Source organism: Microcaecilia unicolor, chromosome 11 (assembly GCF_901765095.1).
Source record: "Microcaecilia unicolor chromosome 11, aMicUni1.1, whole genome shotgun sequence".
Lineage (NCBI taxonomy): Eukaryota > Metazoa > Chordata > Amphibia > Gymnophiona > Siphonopidae > Microcaecilia > Microcaecilia unicolor.
The window spans coordinates 126,459,029-126,481,961 of NC_044041.1; the positions used below are offsets into that span (position 1 = coordinate 126,459,029).

Sequence of the window (22,933 nt, forward strand, 5' to 3'; positions counted from 1 at the left end):
CTCCTTTATCCATTCTCTGTCTTAGTTTGGACAGCAAAGTGACTATCACTGTTTCTGTGCTCTGCAAACTACGGAAACCTGATTGCACCTCACCAAATAGACCATAGTTATGAAGATGGCACTGCAACTAAATAGCCAACACTGGACCCAGAATAGGAGTACTGGCTGTAGGCTGGTAGCTACATTCAATTTCATCTAGGTCCTTATTTTTATTCTTTCCAACCCAACAGAAGTTGGAAAGAATTATACAAACAGGCATGGCAAAGTTTGTCTGTCCTTTTGTCTATCGTCCAACAATTTAATTGAAAGGGATGAGACTTGGCATGTGGGAAAAAATGGTGGTGGTGGTGGTGGGGGGGGGGGGGGGGGAGTGTCACCACACAATCATCAATACGTGTTACACTTGTGGAGGAAACTTTGAGCTCTCCAAAACTCACTAGAAACCCACTGTACCCACATATAAGTGCCCCCTTCACCCGTAAGAGCTATGGTGGTGGTGTACAGTTGGGGGTAGTGGATTTTGGGTGGGTTTTGGGGGGCTCAGCAGACAAGGTAAGGGAGCAAGGGTGAGATGTGTACCAGGGAGCATTTTACAGTCCACTGCAGTGCCCCCTAGGTTGCCCTATTGCTTTCCTGGGGTGTCAGGGGGACCAATCTACTAAAAATATTGGCTCCTCCTACATCCCAATGGCTTGATTTTATGAAAATGGACCAAAAAACAAAACGTCCAAATCATAAAACATTCTATTTTCGAAAACAAAGACAGACATTTTTCTTTTTTGAAAATGACCTTCTTTCCTATTTAGATTTTGAGCGTTTTTTGCAAAACGTCCAAAGTTGAACTTAGATATCATATCAAAAATGTCCCTCTATGTCTCATTACATACAGGGCTAGAAATGGCCCACATTCCTGTCTGGAGAGGAGGAGTAGCATAGTGGTTAGTGCAGCGGGCTAAGAACCTGGGGAACTGGGTTTGATTGCCACTGCAGCTCCTTGAGACTGGGCAAGTCAATTAACCCTCCACAGCCCCAAGTATGATACTTAGATTGTGAGCCCACTAGGAACAGAGGAAGTCCCTGTATATAATAATTGTAAACTGCTTTGCTTGTACCACAGAAAGATGGTATATCAAATCTTATTACCTTTACCTCCTCCCCCCCAACCCTGTAAATTTCTGTCTCCATGTTTCACATCTCTCCCATAAAAGCTCTTTGTTATGCAGCCCTCTCAGGGCTGGTGTTACATATGCTAGGGTCCAGGGCAAAAAATTGGAAAGGGGTCCAAAGCCTACTGGCATACCTTGCCTCGTTAAGCTTTGGAAAGACTTGGGTCTCCTATGGCATGGGGGCTAAAGGCAATTACCCTGATGGGTTTTTAGCCTGTTTAGGTCTAAGGTGATAACATCAGAGTGAAGTTAAGAGAGATGCATTAGACAGGTGTACACTCAAATCCCACCCCTCAAATTACTGACTCCTTAAAATATCATGAATTCTGAGTAATCACTGTCAATACCTCTATCAAAACTTCCTTCCAATCAAGAAATGTATAAATAAGCAGTACGCCTAGCTTGTTCTCAGAACTAAATAGGATAAGTCTTACTGACATTTAACATGTCATAGAAAGACAAATACATATTAATACACCAGACTTTTGTCATGAAAGAGACCTGCAGCAGAGCACCAACTCAATCACACTCAAGAGCACAGCTGAAAATTTGCCTAGGGCATCCGATTCCCATGGGCCAGCCCTGCCTGCATTCCTCATTTCACAAAGGGAATACCTGCTCAATGGTATATATAGTAACATAGTAACATAGTAGATGACGGCAGAAAAAGACCTGCATGGTCCATCCAGTCTGCCCAAGACAAACTCATGTGTATACCTTACCTTGATTTGCACCTGTCTCTCCCAGGGCCCAGACCGTACAAGTCTGCCCAGCAGTTTTTCCCGCCTCCCAACCACCTGTCCCGCCTCCCATCGTAGGTTTTAAAATAGTGCTTGTAGGGATTTGGGGAGTCATTCTCTAATTCCATATAGTTGTTGTCCACCTCCAAAGTGAAACTACATTAAAATTGGGGTCTCTCTACTTAATTTGTGGCAATTACACGCAGTAGCGTACCCAGCACTGCAATTTTGGGAGTGCCCAGGGGTAGACTGGGGTGGGAGGAGGCATCGCATTCCCTCCCTTTGCTGGCAGGAATGTTGAGGCCTCCCCAGGCAGATAAACACAGTGCCGCCACTTCCGTCCTCCTCACGCTGCTTCCTTCCTGCTGTGAGCATCTGCAAGAAATCCTGGCATGCTAAGAGCAGGAAGGAAGCAATGCGAGGAGGAGGGGAGTGGTGACACTGTATTAATTTGCCTGGTGGGGCCTCGGCATCCCCAGCAGCAAAGGTAAAGGGGTACTGCAGTTCTGGATGGGGCCCAAGTCTAAAGTGGGGGCCCAGGCCCCCCATGGCTACACCACTGCTAACACATATAGGTTTATAAAATGGGGTAGCTACTTGTGAAGTGCAGACACCTCCATATGGAAGTGGCTGGGTTCATGCCATTACTTTTTTTCCATGTGTACAACAGTATATTTGTAAAACGGCTACTCCCATTGCACCTACTGGCACATACACATTTACTCCTGCAGGCATTTTAAAGAGGCCCTATAACAGCAGATCCTTTTATAAATAGCACCAGAACTGATCACATCCTAATCTGGAAGTCTTAATTCCAATCTACGTTCTGTGTAACATACAGCTTCACATTTCCTGAATGATTGCACTCCTGCACCTCCACAGCGAAGGGTAACCTCTCTATTTTCGGGATCAAAAACAGCAAAATTAGAAGACAGAATATAAACATGATGATTACCTGTAATTTTTAAAAAACTTTGTTTTAGAAGTCCATGGCAGCAGCTTGTGTTAACCACCCAGGAAACAGGTGAAATCCAGGATGAAAAGAAAAGAGGGGATTTTTTGATTTGACTCCTTAAAACTCTTTGCTGACAAGCATAGGATCTTGCAGTTTTCCATTGTTCAAAGTATTTTGGGTTTTTCTATCAGCTCCTTCGGCATTCTAAAACTTTGCAGAACTGTTTTGTAGTCATGAAAGGAATTTTCAGTTTTCTGTCTTCTTCTTCATGTTACCTTGTCCCTGCAAGGACTGAGAGGGAGGTGGATCCTGCCAGAGTGATCTTGCTTTTCTTCAAGAACGTCTATATTTTAATATATATTTAATTTTCCCTCTGGCTATGTAAATACTGGGTCACCCGGTCCTACTGTAAACAGCTGGAGCTCTGGGAGAGGACTTTTAAGACTCAGCACAGTTCAGTCTTATAAAGTGTGTGGCGGCGGCCAAAAAAAGCAAACAGGATGCTAGGAGAGAGAAGACAAATAAGACTAAAAATATTATAATGCCTCTGTATCACTTTATGGTGTGACCTCACTGAGTATTGTGTTCAATTCTGGTCACCATATCTCAAAAAAGATATAGTGGAATTATAAAAGGTTCAAAGAAGTGCGACCAAAATGATAACAGGGGAAGGAACTGCTCCCATATGAGGAAAGGCTAAAGAGGATAGGGCTGTTCAACTTGGAAAAGAGACAGTTGGGGGGGGGGGGGGGGATATGATTGAGGTCTACAAAATCCTCAGTGGTGTGGAGCGGGTGGAGTTCAATCGATTTTCACTCAGTCAAAACGTATAGAGACCAGGGGACGCTCAATGAAATTGCATGGAAACACTTTTAAAACAAATAGGAGGAAATATTTTTTCACTCAAACAATAGTTAAGCTCTGGAACTTGTTGCCAGAGGATGTGGTAACGGTGGTTAGCATATCTGGGTTTAAAAAAGGTTTGGACAAGTTCCTGGAGGAAAAGTCCATAGTCTGTTATTGAGATGGACATGGGGGAAGCCACTGCTTGCCCTGGGATTGGTAGCATGGAATGGTGCTACTAATTGGGTTTCTGTCATGTACTTGTGATCTGGATTGGCCACTGCTGGAAGCAGGATACTGGGCTGGATGGACCATTGGTCTGACCCAGTATGGCTATTCTTATGCTCTTATTAAAGAGGAAAAGAAACACACACAGGTAGACAAACACACAAACACTTTTCCCTTTGTTTTGCACACATCAGCTGACAGACACATATACATCCCCTTTACATTCATTGGCATGTTTAGAAATAAGTGCACACATCTGCATCTCCCTACACATAGGCAGACACACAGATATATCCCCCTTTCCCTCACATCAACACACAGGTGCACATATACACTGCGCTCACAAGTAACCCCACACACACCAGTGCACAGGAATGTTTACATTCCCGCAACCCCTCACAGACCTACACACACCAAGACAAAGATATGCATGCACACAAGCACATTCTTCTCAGATACACAGAATAAGAAAAGCAGTGTTTACTGAATGCAGATTGAACCATCTTGGGTTTGATTCTTGAGTTACTGATGTTCCTATAGACTTCCCTTAAAAAACCCAAAACAATCAGAACTACAAACCAAGCATGTAATGGGGTAAAACCAAGAGTGGACCTGGGAAGAGATGGCAATTCTTTCCTCTACTGGGTCAAAGCTAGGGATGCTGCAGAGGCAGCTTTCACAGCTCCTGGGAGGGAGGAAGGTTTACTCAGTTATTTTACAACAGTGATACCTAGTGTCCAGACTTGAGGTACTACTGCATTTTGTTATGGAGGAGCCATGGTCTGTGGCTAAGGACTCATTCTAAAATGGCTGGGTTAGGAAAGATCAAAGAATAGGGGAAATACTGCAAATGAAGGCCGACAGAATCCCTGTTTTGATTGAAGTCCAACTGAGTTCAAAAATCAGTTGGCAAGGACTTCTACAGCCTAGGACAGGCCACTAGGTCAGACCAATGGTCCATCTAGCCCAGTATCCAATAGTGACCAATGCAGGTAATAAGTACCTGGCAGAAACCCAAACAGTAGCAATATTCCATGCTACCAATCCCAGGGCAAGCAGTGGCTTCCCCATGTCTGTTCCTCCAGGAACTTGTCCAAACCTTTTTTAACCCCAGATACACTAGCCATTGTTACTACATCCTCTGGCAAAGAGTTTCAGAGCTTAACTATTCATTGAATGAAAAAAATATTTCATCCTATTTTTTAAAAATGTGTTTCCATGTAACTTCATTGACTGCCTCCTAGTCTTTCTGTACTTTTTGAAAGAGTAAAAAAATCAATTCACTTCTACTCGCTCTACATCACTCAGGATTTTGTAGACGTCAATCATATGACCCCTCGTCTGTCTCTTTTCCAAGCTGAAGACCTCTTCAGTCTTTCCTCATATGAGAGGAGATCCATCCCCTTTATCATTTTAGTCGCTCTTCTTTAAACCTTTTCTAATTCTGCTACATCTTTTTTGAGATACAGCAACTAGATCTGAACACAATACTCAAGGTGAAGTCACACCATGGAGCGATACAGAGGCACTATTGTATTCTTGGTCTTATTTACTATCCCTTTCCTAATAATTCCTAGCATCCTGTTTGCTTTTTTGGCTACTGCTACACACTTTTTCTTGGGTGCTGACCCTGAAGGTGGACCCTAGCATCAGGTAACTATGATTCGGATTATTATTATTAATTTTTTTCCCCACATGCATCACTTTGCACTTGCTCACATTAAAAGTAATCTGCCATTTGGGTGCCCAGTCTCCCAGTCTCGTAAGGTCCTCTTGCAGTTTTTCACAATTATCTTGTGATTTAACAACTTTGAATAACTTTGTGTCAACAGCAAATTTAATTACCTCACTAGTTATTCCCATCTCTAGATCATTTATAAATATGTTAAAAAGCAGCGGTTCCAGCACAGACCCCTGCGGAACCCCACTATCTACCTTTCTCCATTGAGAATACTGACCATTTAAACCCTACTCTTTGTTTTCTATCTTTTAACCAGTTTTTACTACTACTACTTATCATTTCTATAGCGCTACTAGACGTAATGCTAAATAGAACACTACCTCCTATCGCATAATAGAAAAATGTTTACATCCAGTAACAGTTCCACAATTTTCTATTATATCTCTCTCTCTTATTTTAATAAAAGATGACATCTCAATAGTCGATGACCTAACTTATGCTACAACTCATTTTATCACTTAGAAACCTCTATACAATACCATAATGCAATCCTCTGTACCATGTATGTATACAAATAAATGTATTACCATTTGAAATTCTGTACCCGGAAATGGCGATCGCCATCACGGCATAATGTAAGCCACATTGAGCCTGCAAGTAGGTGGGAAAATGTGGGATACAAATTCTACAAATAAATAAATAAATAAATAAATAAATAAATACTTTCTTTACTCTGCTTATACTTATACAAACTTAAAACAATACTTCATGCCTTGCTATCTCTCATTCTACCACACCACTCATACACATTCTGTCCTCTTGATGGGGTCCCTTTTAACCATTTTTTGTATTACATTACAACATAGTACATAATTTCTTATTCATCTACTTCCACCCATTATATTTGTTTACTACATGGATATCTGATCTTTTTTACATAATAAAGTCCAATGTCTATTAATGTAACATACATAGTAGATGACGGCAGAAAAAGACCTGCATGGTCCATCCAGTCTGCCCAACAAGATAAACTCATATGTGCTACTTTTTGTGTATACCTTACCTTGATTTGTATCTGTCATTTTCAGGGCACAGACCGTATAAGTCTGCCCAGCACTATCCCTGCCTCCCAACCACCAGCCCTGCCTCCCAATCTTGGCTAAGCTTCTGAGGATCCATTCCCTTGGAACAGGATTCCTTTATGTTTATCCCACGCATGTTTGAATTCCGTTACCATTTTCCTCTCCACCACCTCCCGCAGTAGAGCATTCCAAGCATCCACCACTCTCTCCATGAAAAAATACTTCCTGACATTTTTCTTGAGTCTGCCCCCTTCAATCTCATATCATGCCCTCTAGTTCTACCGCCTTCCCATCTCCGGAAAAGGTTTGTTTGCGGATTAATACCTTTCGGATATTTGAACATCTGTATCATATCACCCCTGTTTCTCCTTTCCTCCAGGGTATACATATTCAGGTCTGCAAGTCTCTTCTCATATGTCTTGTAACGCAAATCCCATACCATTCTCGTAGCTTTTCTTTGCACCACTTCAATTCTTTTTACATCCTTAGCAAGATACGGCCTCCAGAACTGAACACAATACTCCAGGTGGGGCCTCATCAACGATTTGTACAGGGGCATTAAAACCTCTTTTCTTCTGCTGGTCACTCCCCTCTCTATACAGCCTAGCAACCTTCTACTTATGGCCACCGCCTTGTCACACTATTTCGTCGCCTTCAGATCCTCAGATACTAGCACCCCAAGATCCCTCTCCCCATCGGTACCTATCAGACTCTCACCACCTAACACATACATCTCCCGTGGATTTCTACTCCCTAAGTGCATCACTTTGCATTTCTTCGCATTGAATTTTAATTGCCAAACCTTAGACCATTCTTCTAGCTTCCGCAGATCCTTTTTCATATTTTCTACTCCCTCCCGGGTGTCCACTCTGTTACAAATCTTTGTATCATCCACAAAAAGGCAAAGTTTACCTTCTAACCCTTCAGCAATGTCACTCACAAATATATTGAATAGAATCGGTCCCAGCACCGATCCCTGAGGCACTCCACTACTCACCTTTCCCTCCTCCGAGCGAATTCCATTTACCACCACTCTCTGGCGTCTGCCCGTCAACCAGTTCCTAATCCAGTTCACAGCTTCGGGTCCTATCTTCAGCCCATCCAGTTTGTTCAAGAGCCTCCTGTGGGGAACCGTGTCAAAAGCTTTGCTGAAATCTAGGTAGATTACGTCTATAGCACATCCCTGATTTAATTCTCCAGTCACCCAGTCAAAGAATTCAATGAGATTCATTTGGCACGATTTACCTTTGGTAAAACCATGTTGTCTCGGATCTTGCAACTTATTGGCTTCCAGGAAATTCACTATCCTTTCCTTCAGCATCGCTTCCATTACTTTTCCAATAATTGAAGTGAGGCTTACCGGCCTGTAGTTTCCAACTTCTTCCTTATCACAGTCTTATAAGATTTTCCTGATCTGTATTCCACTTATCTGGTTGATGAACTGTTTAGTCCTCTTAATGATATAATGAGTAATCCATCGTTCTTTCACGCAACAAAATGTCTCTTTCTTTCCTGCCAGAATGGTCCACTTTTTTTTTTTGACATTGACTATGCACGCGTAGAGTTGGGAGACTAGTCAGTTGCCATTTCCTGATTACCGGAGAGTAGACCATTCTGGCAGAAGCCACAAAATATGTTATTAACAAGCAGTAAGAGTCGATGCCAGTGATGACACTAAAACGCGTAGGGCCTTGACAAGTTTAATAAACCGTTAGAAGTTGGTATCGAAACAAGTCTACTTAATCGCCAGGACCATCGGTAAAGAAGAAATGTTTTAACATTAAGGAAAGAAAGAGACATTTTGTTGAGACATTTTGTTGCATGAAAGTATAAAAAGTATATAATTAAAGTATAAAAAGGATCAATATGCTGTGCAACTGTTGTTTATAAATCACAAATAGAAAACAACAAGCAACTATAATCACCCTCCCATCTCCACCCTCTACCCTTTCAACAATAGCTGACTTAGAAATCTTAACCCACCCTATTAAAATGTCCAGGGATACAAAATACAACCCATTCTGTATGCCCTAGTGGGGGAGAAATATGCCTTGTTATGATTTTTTAATCTGTGGATGAATAAGTCATCAACAATCTCAGGATTCAGTCTAGCTCTCATGTCTTCCACAGTCCTTCCTGCAAAAGAAGATGACTTCTTAGAATATGTGCTGGTAGCAGGAATCTACAGGATCCCCCCATGCAAATGTTGCCAGTTGTGGCCAGCATGTTTGCTTGTTTTTCCAAAAAATCAAAATATCATCGCCTATATCACTCAAACATAATTAACAGTCCAGTTCATTAACAGGCTTCAAAGTAGAAAATGACACAGGGACAAAATTTGTCCCTGTCCCCATCCCTGCTCCATCCCCACAGGCTCTGTCCCCGTCCCCGCAGTTACTGTGGATCCCCGTCTCTGTGTCATTCTCTACCCTACTCTCTCTTTACTATCATTTAATCAGCTCTTACTCCACAATAGGAGACTGCCTCCTATCCCATGACTTTCTAGTTTCCTCAGGAGTCATTCATGAGGTACTCTGTCCAAAACTAAGGTGTACATCCAGTGAAATTCCTAAACTCTTAACCGCTGGTACAGCTTGCAGAGGAGACTCATTCAGAATAAGTTGAATATGCAAGGAATTAATGTCATTTTGGGTTTAGAGAGGACACAGATTTCATCCAGTGTGATGACCTTAATAAAATCTTTCAGATCATCTGACAGAGTGGTACATTTTCATTCATCTGAATAGCATTGGAAACTGAGGCCTTGTAATCTAATGATGCGTAACAGAGGACAAAAATAAATATTGAACACCACCGCCCATAGCCTTGGGAGCAGAAAACACTTCAGTTCAGAATACAGATTTAGTACAATTGGATAGAAAACAGTCAAACTAGTGAAAGGACCTTGTCCCCACACCAGCATCACAAAGCTTTGATAAGAAGACTGTGTGATCTATTCTGTCTAGACTGTTTATATTCTGTACACTTGTGCTACTCTTCAAACCTGTGACATGTAATTCTATTACTTGAACTAGATAACCTTTGTCTGCAACCGTTGAGCCTACAGGTCAGAAATCTCATTTATGGTTAAGTCCCCCTTGTTCCATTTCTTTACTCAGAATATAATCTGTATCCTATTTGGTCGTATTAGGGAAGTTGTTTACTCTTAGTAGTCTCCATTGCAGACAAAGGACTCTGAACTGAACCCTGCAGCTATTGGTCTCCCTGAGACTCCAAGAACGCATTATCTTTTTTTCACACTGAATTAAATCAACCAAGCATCCAGCAACCTTTGATATCTGATTCATTTTACCATAAGTTCTATGTCTATTCAATTGTTCTGTAACTGAATTGATTTAGAAGTTAAAAGCAAGTTGCTGAATATTTTAAACTGAGTCATATGTTTAACTACCTTACCATAGCTGCACTGCAACATATAGAGTGAGGGCAGAACAGATCAGTGGGGTTAAACAGTTGTTAGGTTGTAAGGACCAAACAACCACAAAGAAGGGCGGAACAGACCAAAAGGCCCAGACTAAAAACCGATAGTAAGAGCACCAAAAATAATTGTATTAAGACCCTACACGGTCCGTGTTTCGGCCAGAGAGGCCTTTCTCAGGGGTCTTCAAATTGACTTATACAAATGTAGCCTCCAAAGTTGCATAGAATAAAAACAACTGAGTACAAAAACGCTGGTGCTATCTAGAACAAAACCTAGACACAGTGGGTCATTCCTACACGCTAAAGATATTTTTACCGCTGGGAAATGGCCGATTTTTCTACTTTCCTTATTAATGGCCATGTGCTAATTTTTAGATAACTACAATGATGATATGTCCCACTACTTGATGTGTATCTACCAAAATCTTATAATATTCCTTACTTTCTGGAAGGAAAAGGCCTCAAAGAGCTCTTTGACGTATTATATTCAAATAAGCTAAACAGATGTTATTGATCCTCTCTTCATCATTGGCCAGAAAAACCTTCCTTGTCTTATGTAGTTTTCTATTTCAAATATTTCTATCGTTATTAATTGAAGATTCTTATGTGCTTGTACTTTAGCAATGCACAATCCTACATAAAACATATGACTCTGATTGGCAGGTACAATATATCAGCTGTTTAGGTTTACTGAGAGTGTATTGTGAACCACTTAGCTTTCAATTGTCCAATTTCTTGGTCAATGGCATCCAATTATAGTCCTCTGTCTCTATATGTTTAGCATCACACTTTTCTAGTCCTATCCGTTGCCCTCTTTTCCCTTCTGCCTCCAGGCATGTGCTAATTTTGCCATTAGCATGTGAGCTCATAATGTCATCTGTTATGTAGGCTGTAAGGGCTCACGTGCTAATCGGTTAGCACACAGCAATGTAGCTGCGCGAACTTGCCCACTTCCAATATTACCATAGGACACCTTGGCGAGCCCCGTGGTAAGCTATTGTGTGCAGCGGTAAACACACATTCACGCTTACACAGCTTTGTAAAAGGGCCCCTTTGTTTTCAGTAGCAGAGACAGAATGAAACAGGATGATGGGATGGTTATTTTAAAAGAATCCTGAGGTTTTCCGGCCATTCCACCGAATGATAGTGTCTTTCTTTGTGAGGGTTTTGTGCTGTGAGGGCACGTGATAAGAGTATTATTTTAATACTCTTTCATAATGATGTTGCATGAATTATATTGTAAGCTGCCTTGAGTTTCCAAAGGGAGACAGCATATACGCTGAAGCATTAAATAACTAAATATATCTACGGCTTCTGCATAATGATAATTGGATGATTTATCTGCTTCTCTCTATGGCCGATATTAAATAGCCCTAGCTGTTTAAGTAGGGCAGCTGAATATGCAGTTCTAAAATGAACTGGATATCTTATGCATTTACATCAGGACTGCTATCTGTATAGTCCACCACTAAACAGATACCTTTATCTGGATTGTGGCTGATCATCATTGCTGTCTGGATCAATGTTGGTCCTGCCTCCAGAACACCCCTGGTCCTTCCTTCGAGATCAATAACTTTTACCCAGAAATTGAGTTGTCCAGCCAAACATTATCCGTTTGGTGGGCCCAAATTTTTAACCCAAAGCTGTTTTTGCAATTAGTATGTTCTGCTAATGGCGTAACTGCTATTAAACATTGACCCCACAGTTTTAGCCTGACAGTGCTAGATGCTAATAGGTCACCAAGTGCTAGAAGAGCCCTTTTTAACTTCCCTACATTCGAACAAAGAAAATTGTTTTTCCTCCCCATTCATCAATACTTTCCATTGATTTTTTCCAGTGTTAAATTAATTAAAAAAGAATCCCTCAGACAAGGCAATAAAAGTGCATATGGAAACTGCTGATAACAAGGGTTGGAGTCACATAGAAAACACTGAGCAAGAGCCAGACCCTGTGTGGAAAGACAGATGCTATCACCGGGATTCACCTTACTCATCTGGCTTCCATGCTCAGGATTTTGTTGTTCTCCGATGTTAAAAAGTGTCCCCTCCCAATCTGTGTGCTTCTTCACAGAGAGGGGACTTATGCACATCCAGGGCTGGTGTCAGATGTGCAGGGACCCAGGGTAGAAACTGGGGTGAGGACTGCAAAGCCTGCCTGCAAATGATGTCTTCTTTAGTTTGAGGCAGTCATTGGGCCCCTTTGGCATGTCAGCCCAGGGCAATTGCTGTTGTTTCCACCCCCTAACGCTGACCCTGTGTAAATCAGGTATGGGAAGAGGATCCTCATTAGTTGGAGATGGAGAGGAAGTGGCAAAATCTGGAATGGACACTAGGATCCTCAGTAGTGGAATGTGGGGTAAGCCTTGGGTAGGCACAGACTGGCACAACAGTATTAATCTTTTGAAGTAATAACCAGTTTGCATCTGAATCACCAGTTTGGACTGAGAGTTCATGCTGCACTCTACAGCTGGCGTCCCAGTGTGCTTGCAAGCATGACATGAATGAGATTACCAGAATTTCGGCAGTTAGCCATCAACTCCTTTGCTCCAGCAGAGTGGCTAGCCCCTCCCCCACTATGCTTTCTCTGCAAAACTGTGCCTTCTCAGTCACTTAATTGTAGGTAATCCTCTTAACTTTTTCATTAACTTCAGTGACTGTAGTGGGTCCATGAACAAATCCGAAACGTATCCTTAGCAGCTGTGTTAGCTTTATCTGCAATATCTCCACTACAGCTACCACTTTTTTTAAAAATTTAAATTATGATTAATAAGAAGACTAAAACCTGAGAATTTTAGAATGGTTCTTCAAAGTAATATCACTTGTTTTGATTAATGATTACAGACAAACATGGTTTAATGGGACAGAGTCAGCATGGTTTTAGCCAAGGCAGGTCTTGCCTCACCAATTTGCTTCATTTATGTGAAAGCGTGAATAAACACGTCAATAAAGGTGAGCTGGTTGATGTGGAGGAGCATTTTCGATATTACATCTAAGTCGACTTTGGATGTTTTGCAAAAAACGTCCAACATCTGAATAGCAAAGAAGGTCATTTTCAAAAAACAAAAACGTCTATCTTTTTTTTTTTTTTTTTTTTGAAAATTGAAGGTTTTGTGATTTGGACGTTTTGTTTTTTGGTCCATTTTCGGAAAAAAAAAGTTCAAGTGCAAAATGCACAAAATCAAGCCATTGGGATGTCCACTGCAGTAGACTTTGTAAAATGCTCCCAGGTAGACATCTCACCATTTGCTCCCTTGTCTGCTGAGCCACCAAAAACCCACTACCCCCAACTGTACACCACTACCCTAACCCTTACAGGTGAAGGGGGCACCTATATGTGGGTACAGTGGGTTTCTGGTGAGTTTGGGAGGGCTCACAATTTCCTCCACAAGTGTAACAGGTAGGGGGGGGGTAGGAGCCTGGGTCCACCTGTCTGCAGTGCACTGCACCGCACCCACTACCAGACTACTCCAGGGACCTGCATACTATTCTGATGGACTTCAGTATAACATCTGAGAGTGGCACAGAGGCTGGCAAGTAATGTTTTTCATCACATTTTTGGGGGGTGGGAGGGGGTTAGTGACCACTGGGGGAATAAGGGGAGGTCATTCCTGATTCCCTCTAGTGGTCATCTGGTTACTTAGGGCACCTTTTTGTGCCTTATTTATTGTAAAAACAGGTCTAGCTCAAAGTGTCTAAGTTTTAGTCCTGGATGGGTTTTGTTCCATTATGGCTGAAAAACGTCTTAGGAATGCCCAGATTCTGCCCTGAACACTTCCCTGGCATGCCCCCTTGAGATTTGGGCGCACTACTGATGAACATCAGAGAAAAATAGGTTTCAAAAATGCTGATTTGGACGTATTTGTGAGAAAACGTCCAAATGCAGACTTATGCCACTTTTTGGATGTTTTTCTCTTTTGAAAATGAACCCAATAGTGTATCTAGATTTTCAGAAAACTTTTGACAAAGTACCCCAGAAGAGATTCCTGAGAAAATTAAAGAGTCATGGGATAGGAAGCAACACCCTTCTGTGGATTAAGAATTGGTTATTGGACAGAAAACAGAAGGTTGGGTTAAATGGCCATTTTTCTCAATGGAGAAGGGTGAACAGTGGAGTGCCGCAGGGATCTGTACTGGGACCGGTACTATTTAACATATTTATAAATAATCTGGAAATCAGAACAATGAGTGAGGTGACTAAATTTGCAGATGACACAAAACTATTCAAAGTTGTCAAAACAAATGCGGATTGTGAAAAATTGCAGGAAGCCCTCAGAAAACTGGAAATCTGGGTATCCAAATTGCAGATGAAATTTAATATAGACAAATGCAAAGTGATGCATATTGGGAAGAATAACCCAAATCAGTTATCTGATGCTAGGGTCCACTTTAGGAGTCAGCACTCAAGAAAAAGATCTAGGTGTCATTGTAGACAATACGCTGAAATCTTCTGCCCAGTGTGCAGCAGTGGCCAAAAAAGCAAACAGGATGCTAGGAATTTTTAGGAGAGGGATACAAAATAAGACCAAAACTATTATAATGCCTCTATATAACTCCATGATTTTATTTATTTATTTAAGGTTCATTTGTATCCCACATTTTCCCACACATGCAGGCACAATGTGGCTTACAGAAAATTAGGAAAATTACAAATTAAGAAAATGCAGTTAAAGTTGACAACGGAAAGATCAGGGAAGTAGAAGCTAACGGTAGGGAACTAAGCAGGGTGGGGGAGGATAAAGGGGATATTAATCATCAGAGTAATTAGGGGAGTACGTTTTAACAAAGAAATAAGTCTTTAGCATTTGTTTGAAGAGGGTGTGGTCCATTTGCATTTTGAGGTGTTGTGGAAGAGCATTCCAGTATTTGGGACTCCAGTAGCGAAAAGAAGAGGTGAAAATCAACTAGAATTTTGATGGGTGGCAATCGATATGCACAGGAGAAAAAGAGTGAGGAGAACTTGGGGAGGATATTCAAAATTTTTTTTATGTTTGTCAGAATTAAAATCTTTTTGAATATCCTCCCTGAGTTCTCCTCACTCTTCCTCCCGTGCTCACATTTGCGTGAGGGACTTTTCCTCCTCTTTTGTTTTGTTGGTAATCGATATGAACATGTTTCTCCTATTTTATATATTTCAATCTTTTTTATTAAGGCAAAGAACAATAACTAGAGAAACACCAGAAATAAGCAAATGCCTGGTATAAAACATTAACTAAACCCCTACCCTCCCTCCCAAACCCTTGACTTAAATGTTTAAAAGTCGACTACGTGTTGCTGGTGTGAGTGTGTTCCAGAAAGGGGTCCATGTCCACTGAAAGTGTAATCCTGGTGGTGATGCAATGTCTCGAATCCCAATGCACTCCATACGAGGCAAACCAATCATATGCGCTCGCCACTGTGACAATTAGGGGTCTCGGGTCGAAAACCAATTCACAAGTATTGTTTTCTTTGCCATTAGTCTAGAGCGAAACATGAAAGTTTTCATTGCCTCTTGGTACCTTCAAGGACAGCTGTGCGCAACCAAAAAGTAGCCCAGGATCATAGTGCCAACCATGTGACCAAAGCTGAGAAACTCAGCACAGCAATCTGTGCCAGAAGGTAGCCACTATCGGACATGTCTGTGGCCCAGTGTCACTCCAGGAGCTTTACATGTCAAACAATCACCAGTGAAAGAAAGACTTATGTGAAAGGCATGTCTTGGTGCCACATACAATCTCAAAGCAAATTTGTACAATAGTTCCCAATGGGTTGTAGCTGTTTGTCGTCTAAGTGAAAGAACATGTCTCTTAAACTGGGTCAATGATACTTGAGTAAAAAGATCAGCACTGCAAGCAGTGGCTAGGTGGGCATATTCCATTTCAGGTACAGAGTCTCTAATATGACGATGGTGATATGAAAGGGGGACTTTTGTTGCACCTCAAGTGTGAAGGCCAAGGCAATCTCCTCTTGGACATCTTCTGCAAGAGCTTCCAAAGGCAAACTGTCTACATAGTGATGCAGTTGATGATAGTAAAAGAGATCAGTAGCAGGCAATGAGAATTCTCATTGGAGAGTCTGAAAGGATTTCATATGTCTGTCATCCTTCACCATCTGTAGCAAGTAGATAATGCCTAATTGACCCCACTTTTGGAAGGTAGGATAAAGACTTCCTGGAGAGAATGCAGGGTTGTGGCATATGGCCAAGAAAGGAGTTACTCTAGAAGAAAAGTGATGCAGTCTACAAATCCAACACCATACTGCTTTAGCAGAGGAAAAGATGTCCGCCAACCGAAGAGTTGGGGGAATCCTACCCCCTGAAGTAAGGAGGAGACAGCTGAAGTGAATATATGTTGACAACTGAATCTCCAGACCAGTGTCCGAGAAGTCATATGCAGTGTGAAACCAGTCATTAATGTGTCTCATTCCACTGGCAACAGTGAGATAGCGCAAGCTCAATAAACCTAACCCTCCATATTCTACAGGTATTTGCATAGAAACCACTGGTAAACGTGCCCTCTTCCCCTGCATTCCAGCAGTTCAGACCAATCTTGCAAGGTTTCCGGCAGGCCTATTATCCGAAGGTTCCCTCTCCGAGACTGGTTTTCCAACTTATAACCTGCATGCTCCTATACTTGTTTTTGAAGTGCCTATATAGTACTGGCTGTGTTGGTCCCCGAATCCTCCACCACTGAGAGCCGTTGCTCCATCTTGCCTGTTTGCCTCGTTGTATCTGCTAGAAGCAACTCCACATTAAAAAGCTGGTTTAAGAGTTGACCCAATTTCGGCTCCATAGCCCTCTCCACCGCTGCCATTAGCTGACTGAGCTGCAAGGCCAAAAAAACGGGAGCTGCGGTACTTCCCGCCACTGCCATCTTGGTGTCTCTGCCACCTCATGACTTCTCTGGATCTTTTTGGAAGATTTCCTGGGTATAGTAGAGTCACTGTGTGTTACAAAGTTGTCCATACACCAATGAACTAGGAGCAAAAATGGTAATCCGGATTGCTGTTCAATAAACAAATGTTAAGGCGCGGGAACCCCAGAGAGGAACTGGAGCATGTCTGTTCCCCTCAGCACATCACGTGGTCTCCATTTCTCCTATTTTAAAATAGTTACACTGGTTGCCAGTTGATTTTAGAATAAAGTTTAACATTCTTTGCACAATTTTTAAAGTGCTCACAGGTCAGCAATACTATTAAACTTCACATTTATCAGCCTAGATGGACATTAAGGTCTTCAAATAAATCTTTTTTAGATGTTCCAACCTATCAAATGATTAGACTGGAGGATTACAGAAATTCCTACTTTGGAACACCTTACCCATGAGATTGAGAGAAATTCAGGGTTTAAGAGAGTTTAAGAAAGAACTTAAAACATATTTATTTTTGCAGGTTTATGAGGGAGGATAAGATACTGCATGCCATTTATTTTCAAATAAGAGGCCAGATGAAAAAGGTGGAAAATAATTGAAAAAAGGTAGGAGAGTTTTGTATACATGATTGTGAGATGTTGTAATTTTGTTTCTATTTGACTGATACTGTGTTTTATTGATTGTTTTAGTCTGCCTTTGTTATTAAGTATGTTTAGAAGTGTAATTCACCTAGAATTTTTGCGACTATGTGGAATATATGTTTTTTAAATATTTATTTTTATTTATTAGGATTTATTTACCGCCTTTTTGAAGGAATTCGGTGTACAGTAAGAATAGATCAAACATGAGCAGGAGGCAATTAGAGCAGTAAAAATATTCATAAGTACATAAGTAATGCCATACTGGGAAAAGACCAAGGGTCCATCGAGCCCAGCATCTTGTCCACGACAGCGGCCAATCCAGGCCAAGGGCACCTGGCAAGCTTCCCAAACGTACAAACATTCTATACATGTTATTCCTGGAATTGTGGATTTTTCCCAAGTCCATTTAGTAGCGGTTTATGGACTTTTCCTTTAGGAAACCGTCTAACCCCTTTTAAAACTCTGCTAAGCTAACCGCCTTCACCACTTTCTCCGGCAACGAATTCCAGAGTTTAATTATACGTTGGGTGAAAAAAACTTTTCTCCGATTTGTTTTAAATTTACTACACTGTAGTTTCATCGCATGCCCCCTAGTCCTAGTATTTTTGGAAAGCGTGAACAGACGCTTCACATCCACCTGTTCCACTCCACTCATTATTTTATATACCTCTATCATGTCTCCCCTCAGCCGTCTCTTCTCCAAGCTGAATAGCCCTAGCCTCCTTAATCTTTCTTCATAGGGAAGTCGTCCCATCCCCGCTATTATTTTAGTCGCCCTTCGCTGCACCTTTTCCAATTCTACTATATCTTTCTTGAGATGCGGCGACCAGAATTGAACACAATACTCAAGGTGCGGTCGCACCATGGAGCGATACAACGGCATTATAACATCCTCACACCTGTTTTCCATACCTTTCCTAATAATACCCAACATTCTATTCGCTTTCCTAGTCGCAGCAGCACACTGAGCAGAAGGTTTCAGCGTATTATCGACGACGACACCCAGATCCCTTTCTTGGTCCGTAACTCCTAACGTGGAACCTTGCATGACGTAGCTATAATTCGGGTTCTTTTTTCCCACATGCATCACCTTGCACTTGCTCACATTAAACGTCATCTGCCATTTAGCCGCCCAGTCTCCCAGTCTCGTAAGGTCCTCTTGTAGTTTTTCACAATCCTGTCGCATTTTAACAACTTTGAATAACTTTGTGTCAGCAGCAAATTTAATTACCTCGCTAGTTACTCCCATCTCTAGGTCATTTATAAATATATTAAAAAGCAGCGGTCCTAGCACAGACCCCTGAAGAACCCCACTAACTACCCTTCTCCATTGTGAATACTGACCATTTAACCCCACTCTCTGTTTCCTATCCTTCAATCAGTTTTTAATCCACAATAGGACATTTCCTCCTATCCCATGACCCTCCAATTTCCTCTGTAGCCTTTCATGAGGTACCTTGTCAAACGCCTTTTGAAAATCCAGATACACAATATCAACCGGTTCCCCTTTGTCCACATATTTGTTTACTCCTTCAAAGAATTGAAGTAAATTGGTCAGGCAAGATTTCCCCACACAAAAGCCGTGCTGACTTGGTCTCAGTAATCCATGTCCTCGGATGTGCTCTGTAATTTTGTTTTTAATAATAACAACCTCTACCATTTTTCCCGGCACTGACGTCAGACTCACTGGTCTATAATTTCCCGGATCTCCCCTGGAGCCTTTTTTAAAAATCGGCATTACACTGGCCACCCTCCAATCTTCCAGTACCACGCTCGATTTTAAGGATAAGTTGCATATCACTAGCAGTAGCTCCGCAAGCTCATTTTTCAGTTCTATCAGTACTCTAGGATGAATACCATCCGCTCCAGGAAATTTGCTACTCTTCAGTTTGCTGAACTGCCCCATTACATCCTCCAGGTTTACCGTGAAGTCAGTAAGTTTCTCCGACTCGTCCGCTTGAAATACCATTTCCGACACCGGTATCCCACCCAAATCTTCCTCGGTGAAGACCGAAGCAAAGAATTCATTCAGTCTCTCCGCTACGTCTTTGTCTTCCTTGATCGCCCCTTTTACGGATTTAGTGAAGGGAAGTCTTGCCTCACCAATCTAATGCATTTTTTTTTTTGAGGGGGTAAGCAAACATGTGGACAATGGGGAGCCGGTTGATATTGTATATCTGGATTTTCAGAAGGCGTTTGACAAAGTGCCGCACGAAAGACTCCTGAAGAAATTGCAGAGTCATGGAATCGGAGGTAGGGTATTATTATGGATTAAGAACTGGTTGAAAGATAGGAAGCAGAGAGTAGGATTGCGTGGCCAGTATTCTCAGTGGAGGAGGGTAGTTAGTGGGGTCCCGCAGGGGTCTGTGCTGGGTCCGTTGCTTTTTAATGTATTTATAAATGACCTAGAGATGGGAATAACTAGTGAGGTAATTAAATTCGCCGATGACACAAAATTATTCAGGGTCGTCAAGTCGCAGGAGGAATGTGAACGATTACAGGAGGACCTTGCGAGACTGGGAGAATGGGCGTGCAAGTGGCAGATGAAGTTCAATGTTGACAAGTGCAAAGTGATGCATGTGGGTAAGAGGAACCCGAATTATAGCTACGTCTTGCAAGGTTCCGCGTTAGGAGTTACGGATCAAGAAAGGGATCTGGGTGTCGTCGTCGATGATACGCTGAAACCTTCTGCTCAGTGTGCTGCTGCGGCTAGGAAAGCGAATAGAATGTTGGGTGTTATTAAGAAGGGTATGGAGTCCAGGTGTGCGGATGTTATAATGCCGTTGTATCGCTCCATGGTGCGACCGCACCTGGAGTATTGTGTTCAGTACTGGTCTCCGTATCTCAAAAAAGATATAGTAGAATTGGAAAAGGTACAGCGAAGGGCGACGAAAATGATAGTGGGGATGGGACGACTTTCCTATGAAGAGAGGCTGAGAAGGCTAGGGCTTTTCAGCTTGGAGAAGAGACGGCTGAGGGGAGATATGATAGAAGTGTATAAAATAATGAGTGGAATGGATCGGGTGGATGTGAAGCGACTGTTCACGCTATCCAAAAATACTAGGACTAGAGGGCATGAGTTGAAGCTACAGTGTGGTAAATTTAAAACGAATCGGAGAAAATTTTTCTTCACCCAACGTGTAATTAGACTCTGGAATTCATTGCCGGAGAACGTGGTACGGGCGGTTAGCTTGACGGAGTTTAAAAAGGGGTTAGATAGATTCCTAAAGGACAAGTCCATAGACCGCTATTAAATGGACTGGAAAAATTCCTCATTTTTAGGTACAACTTGTCTGGAATGTTTTTACGTTTGGGGAGCGTGCCAGGTGCCCTTGACCTGGATTGGCCACTGTCGGTGACAGGATGCTGGGCTAGATGGACCTTTGGTCTTTCCCAGTATGGCACTACTTATGTACTTATGTACTTATGTACCCCTCGGTCATCCAGCGGCCAACCGATTCTTTTGCCGGCTTCCTGCTTTTAATATACCAAAAAAAAATTTTACTATGTTTTTTTGCCTCTAATGCTAAATTTTTTTTCGTAATCCCTCTTGGCCTTCTTTATCTGCACCTTGCATTTGCTTTGACACTCCTTATGCTGCTTCTTGTTATTTTCAGATGGTTCCTTCTTCCATTTTTTGAAGGCGTTTCTTTTAGCCCTAATAGCTTCCTTCACCTCACTTTTCAACCAGGCCGGCTGTCTTTTGGACTTCCGTCTTTCTTTTCTAATTCGCGGAATATGTACGGCCTGGGCCTCCAGGATGGTATTTTTGAACAGCGTCCACGCCTGTTGTACAGTTTTTACTCTCTCAGTTGCCCCCCTAAGTTTTTTTTTTACCATTCTTCTCATTTTATCATAGTCTCCTTTTTTAAAGTTAAATGCTAACGTATTTGACTTTCTGTGTACAGTTACTTCAAGGTCGATATCAAAACTGATCATATTATGATCACTGTTATCAAGCGGCCCCAGTACCATAACGTTCCTCACCAGATCATGCGCTCCACTAAGGACCAAGTCTAGAATTTTTCCTTCTCTCGTCGGCTCCTGCACCAGCTGCTCCATAAAGCTGTCCTTGATTTCATCAAGGAATTGTACCTCTGTAGCGTGTCCCGATGTTACATTTACCCAGTCTATATTTGGATAATTGAAGTCACCCATTATTATCACATTGCCCATTTTGTTCGCGTCTCTGATTTCTTTTATCATTTCTGCGTCTACCTGCTCATCCTGGCGAGGCAGACGGTAGTACACTCCTATCACTGTTTTTTTTTCCCTTTTATACATGGAATTTCAACCCACAATGATTCAAAGGTGTGATTTGTGTCCTGCTGAATTTGTACTCTGAGTCAAGGCTCTCGTTAATATACAATGCTACTCCTCCACCAGTCTGGTCCACCCTATCACTACGATATATTTTGTACCCCGATATGACAGTGTCCCACTGGTTATCCTCCTTCCACCAGGTCTCAGTAATGCCTATTATATCCAATTTTTCATTTAGTGCAATATATTCCAACTCTCCCATCTTATTTCTTAGACTCCTAGCATTTGCATATAGACATTTCAGAGTATGTTTGTTGTTCCTATTTGCATGATGCTTAGTACCTGACACTTTTGATTTGCCATCTTTTGTCTGATCTTTAGTTGTATTTAAGGGCACCTGTCCTACCACGGTCTGTTGTGCAACCTCACTATCCAGAAACCCTATCTTCCCTGTTTGTGAGGTATCTTTGCAAGATACCTTTTCCCGAACCATGCGCTTTTGAGCGACTGTCGGCCTTCCCCCCATTTCTAGTTTAAAAGCTGCTCTATCTCCTTTTTAAATGCCGATGCCAGCAGCCTGGTCCCACCCTGGTTAAGGTGGAGCCCATCCTTTCGGAAAAGTATGACATGCTATACTACTTGCAATGACAACACAATATGTACTAGAACATTATAATTGGTAGTGAAGGGTAAGGCAAAGTTGTAACATATAGTCAATAGATGTAGAACTGAGTGTCCATTGACCGGCTCAGCTCAGCTAGTGGCTTGAGGTAGATATTGAACAGAACAGGTGACAGTATCGATCCTTGTGGTACCCCACAGGTCACTATCCATGGTGATGATGAGTTGCTGCCAATCATTATGGATTGTTGCCTGTCTGATAGATAGGATCTGAACCAGGCAAGTACTGTTCCATTGATACCTGTTTTTGTCAGTTGTGCTAGCAAGATTTCATAAATTAATAAACTCTCTCTAGCCCTAGTATGGAAGCTACAGATGGACACCTTTTTATCTTAGGTGACATGCAAGGATGTATTCTTCCTTTTCTT

The 22,933-nt window shown here is 41.9% G+C and overlaps 1 protein-coding gene across 4 annotated transcripts in view; it reads right to left on the reverse strand.

The window, feature by feature from the left end:
* Positions 1-22,933, reverse strand: part of CHRM1 (cholinergic receptor muscarinic 1) — a 290,095-nt gene that overhangs the window by 172,357 nt on the left and 94,805 nt on the right. Inside the window, exon 1 of one of the 4 annotated variants that reach the window (XM_030218914.1) lies at positions 2,862-3,134. The exons of the other annotated variants lie outside the window; for them this stretch is intronic. The gene's annotated coding sequence lies outside the window, so the exon portion shown is untranslated. Of the gene's footprint in view, positions 1-2,861; positions 3,135-22,933 lie in introns of those variants that run through there. 4 annotated transcript variants of the gene reach the window in all.